A 12119-nucleotide genomic window follows, 5' to 3' on the forward strand; every position below is an offset into this window, starting at 1 on the left:
AAAAAAAAAGTCCTCCACATACTATCATATCACCCTCTATCTTCTTTGTCTCAATGGCAGTTTGAGGGGCAAAATCTATCATTTAAGATTTAGTTCTGAAAAGGGAATAGGCAAAAACAGGAGGTAAAGAAATAGCCAATCATCTATTGTCTGAGAGCACAGCGGGAGGGACAATGATCAGGATATAAACCCAGGCATTCGAGCCGGCAATGGCAACCCGCTTTGGGTCCCCTCCCTTTGTATGGGAGCTCTGTTTTCACTCTATTAAATCTTGCAACTGAAAAAAAGAAAGAAAAGGGGAAATATCAAAATTGTCAGGAGATTTGAATAATGTAGGATCACAATTCAGTGAGAAACAATACTTGACTTCTATTTAAAGTGACAATGTAATATTTTAAAAGTAAATATAGGTGGTAATATAATTGTTAAATATCTTAGTTATTTCAAAAGTGAGAGTATTGGTTATCTTAAAAAGTCAAGGACACGATAAAATCAAGATTAAACATAAGAACTTATTCTGAGAAGACACAATTTTCATTTTTCAGGCAGATTACTCAGGAAAAAAAAATGTTTTAGAGCCTGTTAAAAAGACCAGTATGTATAACTAGAATAACCAATACAGAGAAGTGCTTAAAGGAGCTGATGGAGCTGAAAGCCAAGGCTCGAGAACTACGTGAAGAATGCAGAAGCCTCAGGAGCCGATGCGACCAACTGGAAGAAAGGGTGTCAGTATGGAAGATGAAATGAATGAAATGAAGCGAGAAGGGAAGTTTAGAGAAAAAAGAATAAAAAGAAACGAACAAAGCCTCCAAGAAATGTGGGACTATGTGAAAAGACCAAATCTATGGCTGATTGGTGTACCTGAAAGTGATGGGGAGAATGGAACCAAGTTGGAAAACACTCTGCAGGATATTATCAAGGAGAACTTCCCCAATCTAGCAAGGCAGGCCAACATTCAGATTCAGGAAATACAGAGAACGCCACAAAGATACTCCTCGAGAAGAGCAACTCCAAGACACATAATTGTCAGATTCACCAAAGTTGAAATGAAGGAAAAAATGTTAAGGGCAGCCAGAGAGAAAGGTCGGGTTACCCCCAAAGGGAAGCCCATCAGACTAACAGCGAATCTCTCGGCAGAAACTCTACAAGCCAGAAGAGAGTGGGGGCCAATATTCAACATTCTTAAAGAAAAGAATTTTCAACCCAGAATTTCATATCCAGCCAAACTAAGCTTAATAAGTGAAGGAGAAATAAAATACTTCACAGACAAGCAAATGCTGAGAGATTTTGTCACCACCAGGCCTGCCCTAAAAGAGCTCCTGAAGGAAGCACTAAACATGGAAAGGCACAACCGGTACCAGCTGCTGCAAAATCATGCCAAATTGTAAAGACCATCGAGACTAGGAAGAAACTGCATCAACAAACGAGCAAAATAACCAGCTAACATCCTAATGACAGGATCAAATTCACACATAACAATATTAACTTTAAACGTAAATGGACTAAATGCTCCAACTAAAAGACACAGACTGGCAAATAGGATAAAGAGTCAAGACCTATCAGTGTGCTGTATTCAGGAAACTCATCTCATGTGCAGAGACACACATAGGCTCAAAATACAAGGATGGAGGAAGATCTACCAAGCAAATGGAAAACAAAAAAAGGCAGGGGTTGCAATCCTAGTCTCTGATAAAACAGACTTTAAACCAACAAAGATCAAAAGAGACAAAGAAGGCCATTACATAATGGTAAAGGGATCAATTCAACAAGAAGAGCTAACTATCCTAAATATATATGCACCCAATACAGGAGCACCCAGATTCATAAAGCAAGTCCTGAGTGACCTACAAAGAGACTTAGACTCCCAAACAATAATAATGGGAGACTTTAACACCCCACTGTCAACATTAGACAGATCAACGAGATAGAAAGTTAACAAGGATACCCAGGAATTGAACTCAGCTCTGCACCAAGCTGACCTAATAGACATATACAGAACTCTCCACCCCAAATCAACAGAATATACATTTTTTCAGCACTACTCCACACCTATTCCAAAATTGACCACATAGTTGGAAGTAAAGCTCTCCTCAGAAAATGTAAAAGAACAGAAATTATAACAAACTATCTCTCAGACCACAGTGCAATCAAACCAGAACTCAGGATTAAGAAACTCAGTCAAAACAGCTCAACTATATGGAAACTGAACAACCTGCTCCTGAGTGACTACTGGGTACATAACAAAATGAAGGCAGAAATAAAGATGTTCTTTGAAACCAACAAAAACAAAGACACAACGTACCAGAATCTCTGGGACACATTCAAAGCAGTGTGTAGAGGGAAATTTATAGCACTAAATGCCCACAAGAGAAAGCAGGAAAGATCCAAAATTCACACCCTAACATCACAATTAAAAGAACTAGAAAAGCAAGAGCAAACACATTCAAAAGCTAGCAGAAGGCAAGAAATAACTAAAATCAGAGCAGAACTGAAGGAAATAGAGACACAAAAAATCCTTCAAAAAATTAATGAATCCAGGAGCTGGTTTTTTGAAAGGATCAACAAAATTGATAGACTGCTAGCAAGACTAATAAAGAAAAAAAGAGAGAAGAATCAAATAGATGCAATAAAAAATGTTAAAGGGGATATCACCACCGATCCCACAGAAATACAAACTACCATCAGAGAATACTACAAACACCTCTACACAAATAAACTAGAAAATCTAGAAGAAATGGATAAATTCCTCGACACATACACTCTCCCAAGACTAAACCAGAAAGAAGTTGAATCTCTGAATAGGCCGATAACAGGATCTGAAATTGTGGCAATAATGAATAGCTTACCAATCAAAAAGAGTCCAGGACCAGATGGATTCACAGCCGAATTCTACCAAAGGTACAAGGAGGAACTGCTACCATTCCTTCTGAAACTATTCCAATCAATAGAAAAAGAGGGAATCCTCCCTTACTCATTTTATGAGGCCAGCATCGTCCTGATACCAAAGCCTGGCAGAGACACAACCAAAAAAGAGAATTTTAGACCAATATCCTTGATGAACATTGATGCAAAAATCCTCAATAAAATACTGGCAAACCAAATCCAGCAGCACATCAAAAAGCTTATCCACCATGATCAAGTGGGCTTCATCCCTGGGATGCAAGGCTGGTTCAATATACGCAAATCAATAAATGTAATCCAGCATATAAACAGAACCAAAGACAAAAACCACGTGATTATCTCAATAGATGCAGAAAAGGCCTTTGGCAAAATTCAACAACTCTTCATGCTGAAAACTCTCAATAAATTAGGTATTGATGGGACATATCTCAAAATAATAAGAGCTATTTATGACAAACCCACAGCCAATATCATACTGAATGGGCAAAAACTGGAAGCATTCCCTTTGAAAACTGGCACTAGACAGGGATGCCCTCTCTCACCACTCCTATTCAACATAGTGTTGGAAGTTCTGGCCAGGGCAATAAGGCAGGAGAAGGAAATGAAGGGTATTCAATTAGAAAAAGAGGAAGTCAAATTGTCCCTGTTTGCAGACGACATGATTGTACATCTAGAAAACCCCATTGTCTCAGCCCCAAATCTCCTTAAGCTGATAAGCAACTTCAGCAAAGTCTCAGGATACAAAATCAATGTACAAAAATCACAAGCATTCTTATACACTAATAACAGACAAACAGAGAGCCAAATCATGAGTGAACTCCCATTCACAATTGCTTCAAAGAGAATAAAATACTTAGGAATCCAAATTACAAGGGACATGAAGGACCTCTTCAAGGAGAACTACAAACCACTGCTCCATGAAATAAAAGAGGATACAAACAAATGGAAGAACATTCCATGCTCATGGGTAGGAAGAATCAATATCGTGAAAATGGCCATACTGCCCAAGGTAATTCATAGATTCAATGCCATCCCCATCAAGCTACCAATGACTTTCTTCACAGAATTGGAAAAAAGTACCTTAAAGTTTATATGGAACCACAAAAGGGCCCGCATTGCCAAGTCAATCCTAAGCCAAAAGAACAAAGCTGGAGGCATCACGCTACCTGACTTCAAACTATACTACAAGACTACAGTAACCAAAATAGCATGGTACTGGTACCAAAACAGAGATATAGATCAATGGAACAGAACAGAGCCCTCAGAAATAACGCCGCATATCTACAACTATCTGATCTTTGACAAACCTGAGAAAAACAAGCAATGGGGAAAGGATTCCCTATTTAATAAATGGTGCTGGGAAAACTGGCTAGCCATATGTAGAAAGCTGAAACTGGATCCCTTCCTTACACCTTATACAAAAATTAATTCAAGGTGGATTAAAGACTTAAACGTTAGACCTAAAACCATAAAAACCCTAGAAGAAAACCAGGCATTACCATTCAGGACATAGGCATGGGCAAGGACTTCATGTCTAAAACACCAAAAGCAATGGCAACAAAAGCCAAAATTGACAAATGGGATCTAATTAAACTAAAGAGCTTCTGTACAGCAAAAGAAACTACCATCAGAGTGAACAGGCAGCCTACAAAATGGGAGAAAATTTTCACAACCTACTCATCTGACAAAGGGCTAATATCCAGCATCTACAATGAACACAAACAAATTTACAAGAAAAAAACAAACAACCCCATCAAAAAGTGGGCAAAGGATATCAACAGACACTTCTCAAAAGAAGATATTTATGCAGCCAAAAGACACATGAAAAAATGCTCATCATCATTGGCCATCAGAGAAATGCAAATCAAAACCACAATGAGATACCATCTCACACCAGTTACAATGGCAATCATTAAAAAGTCAGGAAACAACAGGTGCTGGAGAGGATGTGGAGAAATAGGAACACTTTTACACTGTTGGTGGGACGGTAAACTAGTTCAACCATTGTGGAAGTCAGTGTGGCGATTCCTCAGGGATCTAGAACTAGAAATACCATTTGACCCAGTCATCCCATTACTGGGTATATACCCAAAGGACTATAAATCATGCTGCTATAAAGACATATGCACACGTATGTTTATTGTGGCACTATTCACAATAGCAAAGACTTGGAACCAACCCAAATGTCCAACAATGATAGACTGGATTAAGAAAATGTGGCACATATACACCATGGAATACTATGCAGCCATAAAAAAGGATGAGTTCATGTCCTTTGTAGGGACATGGATGAAATTGGAAATCATCATTCTCAGTAAACTATTGCAAGGACAAAAAACCAAACACCGCATGTTCTCACTCATAGATGGGAATTGAACAATGAGAACACATGGACACAGGAAGGCAAACATCACACTCTGGGGACTGTTGTGGGTTGGGGGGAAGGGGGAGGGATAGCATTAGGAGATATACCTGATGCTAAATGGTGAGTTAATGGGTGCAGCGCACCAACATGGCACATGTATACATATGTAACTAACCTGCACATTGTGCACATGTACCCTAAAACATAAGTATAGTAATAATAAAAAACAAAAACAAACAAAAAAAAGACCAGTATATTAAAATGAAAACACAAACTTTTTTTGAAAATCTTATGCATTGACCAATACAAATTCCCTTTTCTTGACCTTTTTACAAATTTATACATTAAAATTTTTTTTCTTAAATTTCCCTCCTCCTCATTCTGTAACAGTCATTTTACTTTAAGACAAAGCTATACTCTCTTTTTTCTTTAACAAAAATACTTTCTTGCAGTATAGTTTCTCAAAATGGCAAAAATGAACACATTTATTAACACAAATATGTGTAGCCTCTCAGCACCATATTAATATAAGAGGCAAAAAAATATGAACTTAAAATTATGCTGTATAACTAATGTTTTAGTATTTCTATCTTAGAAATTCTACCTAGATACCTAATGAATCTTCTATCTGGATACTTAATGAATGCCCATTAATTATCTCAATTTAGTAACAGTCGAAGGTTTTAAATTATCTAAAGATCTTGGAAATTCTCTTCAAACTTACATACCAGAAAATATAATTACTGTTGAAATACAGTTTGTTAGAATAATTACTCAATTTTGTTAAACCCAAAGAAATTTTTCTGTAATATTGTGCCTTAAGTAGAAATAATACTAGCTTATTTGATCAGTAAACCTATAAGCTTAAAAATAACATACCGAAGTAGAATGAAAATGTACATGGGCTGGGCATGGTCGCTCACGCCTGTAATCCCAGCACTTTGGGAGGCTGAAGCAGGCGGATCACGAGGTCAGGAGATCCGGACCATCCTGGCTAACACGGTGAAACCCCATCTCTACTAAAAATACAAAAAAAATGTAGCCGGGCGTGGTGGCGGGCACCTGTAGTCCCAGCTACTCGGGAGGCTGAGGCAGGAGAATGGCATGAACCCGGGAGGCGGAGCTTGCAGTGAGCCGAGATCGCGCCACTGCACTCCAGCCTGGGTGACAAAGCGAGACTCTGTCTCAAAAAAAAAAAAAAAAAAAAAAAAAGTGTATATGATATGGTTAGGCTTTGTGTTCCTGGCCAATATCTCATCTTAAATTATAATCCCCATAATCCCCATGTGTTGAGAGAGAGACTAGGTGGAGGTGACTGAATCATGGGGGCAGTTTCCCTCATGCTGTTCTCTTGATAGTGAGTGAATTCTCACAAGATCTAATGGTTTTTATAAGGAGTTCTTCTCTCTTTGCTCAGCACTTCTCCTTCCTGCTGCCTTATGAAGAAGATGCCTTGCTTCCCCTTTGCCTTCCGCCATGATTGTAAGTTTCCTGAGGCCTCACCATACATGCTGAACTGTGAGTCAATTAAGCCTCTTTCCTTTATAAATTACCCGGTCTTGGACAGTTCTTTATAGTAGTATGAAAATGGACTAATACCATATACTTGCATTATACTGATAATAATGACAATTTAGAGAAAACATAATTATTTGTATTAAACCAAAATTATTAAACTAGTCTTATTTGCTGACATTTTACCTAAATTATGTGAATATTCTTGAAATATTTTTGAATTAGTTTCTCTAAGACTATCTCTTTTTTTATCTTGAAATTATTTGAGATTGTTTTCTTAATTTCTGGTAATATTAGGATTGGCCAATTGTATAGAGGCTTCTTTATCCCTAAGCCAGTCATGATAGAACTTCTTTAATGTAAGGAATTTCAAATAGTAGTAATAGTACTAATTAATTAGTACTATCCAGAAGTAATAAATTTATTGTATATTCACATAGTTGAAGTGAAAGACTTTTTTGAATTATAGACATATAAACATATGGACAGATACAGATAGCTTATAGTCTCAATTATACAATTGCAGCCATGAGTCAAGCATAAACACACAAATACACAATTCACAGGTCCATATCAAAGACCTGGTCTCTACTCAGTGGGTGTACATTCTTAATAATTTGAGCTCAGAATAGATACATCAATAAACAGCACAGACTAACAAACCAACTTCTGTGTCTTCTTTGCACCCAACAAATACATGTTCTCTCTAAATCATTAATCCCATTACAAGGATCAACAAATGATCAGACTAAGTTAAAAAAAGAAAGTTATCCAGGAGTCCTATTGGAGTTATGAGGAAGGATGGAGGTGAGTCTTGTCTCAGAAGATGGAGAGCAGGGCCCTTTGGGATTAGATGAAAGGATGGAAAGATTTCTTAACCACTGCAGCTTTCTAATGGCATAGGGCTCAGGTGAAGTTTAACATCATCACAGTTCTTTTAAGTAGATACTATTATAATTCTCATATTCTTGAGGAGAAAACTAGGGAATAAAGAGGATAAGTAACTTGCCCAAATTCACATAGTTGCTAAGTGGTAGAGATGGGAATCAAACTCTTGAAGTTTCACACTAGAGTTTATGCTATCCGTCAACATATTCACCTGTAATATATTCTAAGTAGAGTTTTCTAGGAGGTTCAAGATCTTTTCTACCTAGTACATCCTGTTTACCCATAGACTATCACTCAGTAAATATTTGATGGAAGAATAAATAAATAAATAAATAAATAAATAAATAAATAAGAAGAGTGAGTTATAAATAGTGAAATAAAGAAAGAGAGGCAGAAAAAGAAACATATAGAGATGAAGAAGAGAATGAATAAATGTCTCTTCTTTTTTACTCCCAGCTATAAATAAATATATATATATAAATATATATATACACACACACACACGTATGTTGTTCTGACTCTTGTAGACACGAGAGAAAAAGACCTCACTTAAGCCATTTTAATTTTCAATTGTCAGTGTACTCCTAGGAAAACTTTTACTCATTTAGAGACATGCATTAATTGCCCCCAAGGAGGGAGAATGTAAATAATCTGACATTGTTGCTAATAAAAACTGGAAAGCATTGACCAATTTCAAAGTGTAATCACCTATTTTCCTGTCAATAATTATTTGATACAAAATTTTCCTTTTTGATTTGAAGCTTCTTAAAAGCAGAAATTCTATCATACCCATATCTGAATTTTCATCATTTTACGTAGTATCTGATGGATATGGTAGATATCCAATAAAATTGGATAGCAAAAATTAAACTTTGTGAAACTGCCTCTCCCTTTTGGAGTAACAGGAGATGAGAAATGATTCCAGTTGATGTAATCTAACAACAGTCTGCATTCTATCTCTGAGTTCCACATGCATGGATTCAACTAACCTCGAGTAAAACCAACCTGGATCGAAAACGTAGTTAGGTCTCCGATGATTGAGCCTGCACATGGTTTTTGTTGTCATTATTCCCTAAACAATACAGTATAACAATGATTTACATAACATTTACATTGTATTAGGTCTTATAAGTAATCTTGAAATTATTTAAAGCACAGCAGGCCTTTGAGTAATGTAATTTCCTTCAGCATCATTTCATTATAATGTTGATGAGAAAAATAATAATTCCTTCCTGGCTAGCGCCACTTTCTGTGTACAGTGTACATTTTCCCCAAGTCTGCCTGGGTTTTCTCTGGGTACTCAAGTTTCTGCTCCAAAATGTGCACATTAGGATACTTGCCGTGTCTGAATGGTTGTACTGTGTTGGGGGAAGGTGTGTGAGTGTGGATGTGAGTGCTCCCTGCAGTGGAATAGTGTCTGGTCTGGGGTGGGTTTTCTCTTTGCTCCCTGAGCTGCCAGGACAGGCTCTGGCCAGCCAAGACTCTGAACTGAAATAAGCAGGTTGAAAAATGAATAACTGAATACAAATTATTGTTAAATAAAAATTTATAAAGTAGATAATAACCGTACAAACGTACAAAAATAAAAAAATGTGGTACAAAAACAGCAAGCTTGCCGTATTTGTGGTTGTTTTTGAACTGTTTTGTAGGAGAAGGTGATCTTTTCAATTTTCACTCTGCAAGCATTGATTACTTGGTTTAACCCACCACCACTACAACTGCTGTTACTCACTGATTCACTCAAAATTGGGTAAACAAGTATCTTATTTTTTTTCCTCTTTCTTTCCTTTTTTTCTTTAAGACAGGGTCTTACTCTGTTGCCCAGGCTGGAGTACAGCGGCGTGATCACAGCTCATTGCAGCCTTGACCTCCTTGGTTCAAGCAATCCTCCCACCGCAGCCTCTTGAGTAGCTAGGACTACAGGCGTGTACCACCACGCTCAGCTATTTTTTTTTTTTTTTTTTTGTGGAGATGGAGTTTCACTATGTTGCCCAGGCTGGTAACAAATTCCTGGCCTCAAGCGATCCTCCTGCCTCAGCCCCCAGATTGCTAGGATTACATGTATGAGTCACTGAGCTGGACTGATCTTTCTTAAATGTGTGTTTAGTGATCATTTATTTCAGTGTTTAATACTGCTAGTGTTTTGGGTCTTTGTTTAGAAGTTTGGTGATGATCTTGTGACTAGAAATATGCTATAAGACCTTTACTCTTGTTTACATCAATTGGCCTATGGTGAAATTTGTTTTATATGCCATTTAACTTAAAGTCAGTTTCCAAGAACCTGTCAAAGTGAGGACTTACTGTATATTAGAGGATTTGTGTAGGCTATATGCAAATACTGAATCATTTTATATTAAGGAATTGAGCATTTTCAGATTTTGATATTCACAGGAGGTCCCGAAATGATTCCCCGACGGACACCAAGGGATGATTGTACAACTGAAATACACTCTGACAAAATGGTATATTTGTTAAAACTTCTCAAAGAAAGTTTGCAATGACTTCCAGTTTGGGATCAGTATTTACGCTTGAGATTGTATTATAACCCACACAATACACAAACACATATACACAGGGAGGTCAACCTGGATCAAGCTGATGTAATATTTTGATACTGTTGACCCCAACTATTCTCATGCGGACAGATTCTTGTACATTGGATCAGAACAGAATCTATAGAAAAGATTCAGTTAAGTCTCGGTAAAAAAAAAAAAAAAAAGAACTATTACAATGTTGGGCTTTTTATGATTATCACATTCAAAAAAATAGTTTCACGATAACAATTTTTAGATATTCTTGATACACTAGGATGGCCTAGTTATTTCTAACCCTGGTTCTTATCCTGGCTATCTACTATGGTAGTTACGGAATATTTTTGCTCAGATTCCCAAATGAGTTTGCTATACCTTAGGTTTATTCATACAGTTTACTTCAGTGTGAAAATGGTTCTGTTAGTAATAATAATTTGCATATAATTTTTGTCATAATATTAATAGCAATATTTATAATGGTATTTTGTAGCATTTATAATGGTATAACAAATCTTTTATATGCATCATCATATTTGATTCCTACTATAAGCCTGTGATATAAATAGTTTATTACAGGCAGTTAGCTTTTGATAAGGAAATGAGATACCCAAAGAGAGAGATTTGCCTAGCGTCTCACAGCTATTCCACCCTTAGAGACTCCTAGTTTAATGATCATATAAATATAATGACTCAGTTGGCTTATACTCATAAAAAGCCTCAAAATAATCAAACCAGTGAGAAATTGTTCTGGCATAAAAAATACAACGTTGATAGAGGATATTATTTGTAACTGACGGAGGCTTAGCTACTTATACCTGTTGAGGGTATGTATGTGTGGGGGATCTTTTCTCAGATTTTTCAAATATTAACACCAAAACTATGTGAAAATCACATATTCTAACCTGTGAAATTTTTTTCCAATTCCTTTTTAGTTTGAAATGTCCCCCAAAAGCAATGGTATGCTTAGAATTTCTTGTTCTACTGTATCACAGAGAATTCTAAATGCCTTATACTTCCAGTAGAAATTACTGGCTAAATTTTGATAAGAAAAATCTACCTTTCTATCACTTAAATATAATGGGAAGATGGCAATCATAGCACCAAAAATTGACCTTGAAAGAAAAGGTTTTGTCAGTAATAAGCTTTTGGCGCATAGGATCGGATGGAGTCTTTAGAATTAGCTGAGGGAAAACAGTTGCCTAGCTAATTGTCTGGACAAAACAAAGACAGATAAAAAGTGCCCCACATTCTTTTCCACAGCCACACCACAGGATGATCAAGGAAGCCATACGGAAGAGGCTTTTTTCTCCTCACCAGGATGAAAAGTACACTTTGGTGATGTACAGACCTTAAGTCATTCAAGCCATCACAGTTTTTCACTAGCACTAGTTTTGAAGCTGAAAGTGAAGGACAATACAATATAATATACATATTCTTCTGGAAACTGCACTGATGGAAGGTGACTGAATGAGCATTAAAGTAATGAGCACCACTCCCTATGGGTGTTCATGGTTATATAGAAGAAAGAACCTCTTCTTATATGGGTGCATGCAAAAGTTTGTGTTTGTGTGTACACAGACATAACTCAATCTTCTTGAGGTAAAAGCAAATATTTCCTACTAGTTTTTCGTAACTCCTGAAGTTATATATTAGCTTATGTATTTTTATTGGTTCAACATGACAGGGCTATTCGAATTATCAAAGAAAGAGCCAGAAGTATAATTAAATTAGAATTCATATCTAATATTCATGATACTGATGAAGACCAAAAGCTCTCCCACTTCCCTCATCTGACACAACTTCAACTTATGTTGCACTTTTGAATTAAAAGTAAGTGCAGGAAAATCTCCAAGAGAATTGAACTCCCTGTTTAAAATTACTAGTATTTGATGTCAAAATCCTTGAGTAATCTCCCCAAG

General features: G+C 36.6%; 2 long non-coding RNA genes across 3 annotated transcripts in view; one reads left to right on the forward strand and one right to left on the reverse strand.

Annotated features, from left to right (window-relative positions):
• The window catches only part of LOC134762151 (uncharacterized), a 123015-nt gene that overhangs the window by 96947 nt on the left and 13949 nt on the right, over nucleotides 1-12119 (reverse strand). The gene's annotated exons all lie outside the window — the stretch shown is intronic.
• The window catches only part of LOC134762153 (uncharacterized), a 32701-nt gene that overhangs the window by 19671 nt on the left and 911 nt on the right, over nucleotides 1-12119 (forward strand). Inside the window, exon 2 of the long non-coding RNA XR_010141859.1 lies at nucleotides 6684-6784. This is a non-coding gene — a long non-coding RNA (uncharacterized LOC134762153). The remainder of the gene's footprint in view (nucleotides 1-6683; nucleotides 6785-12119) is intronic.

Source organism: Pongo abelii, chromosome 9 (assembly GCF_028885655.2).
Source record: "Pongo abelii isolate AG06213 chromosome 9, NHGRI_mPonAbe1-v2.0_pri, whole genome shotgun sequence".
NCBI classification, from domain to species: Eukaryota; Metazoa; Chordata; class Mammalia; order Primates; family Hominidae; genus Pongo; species Pongo abelii.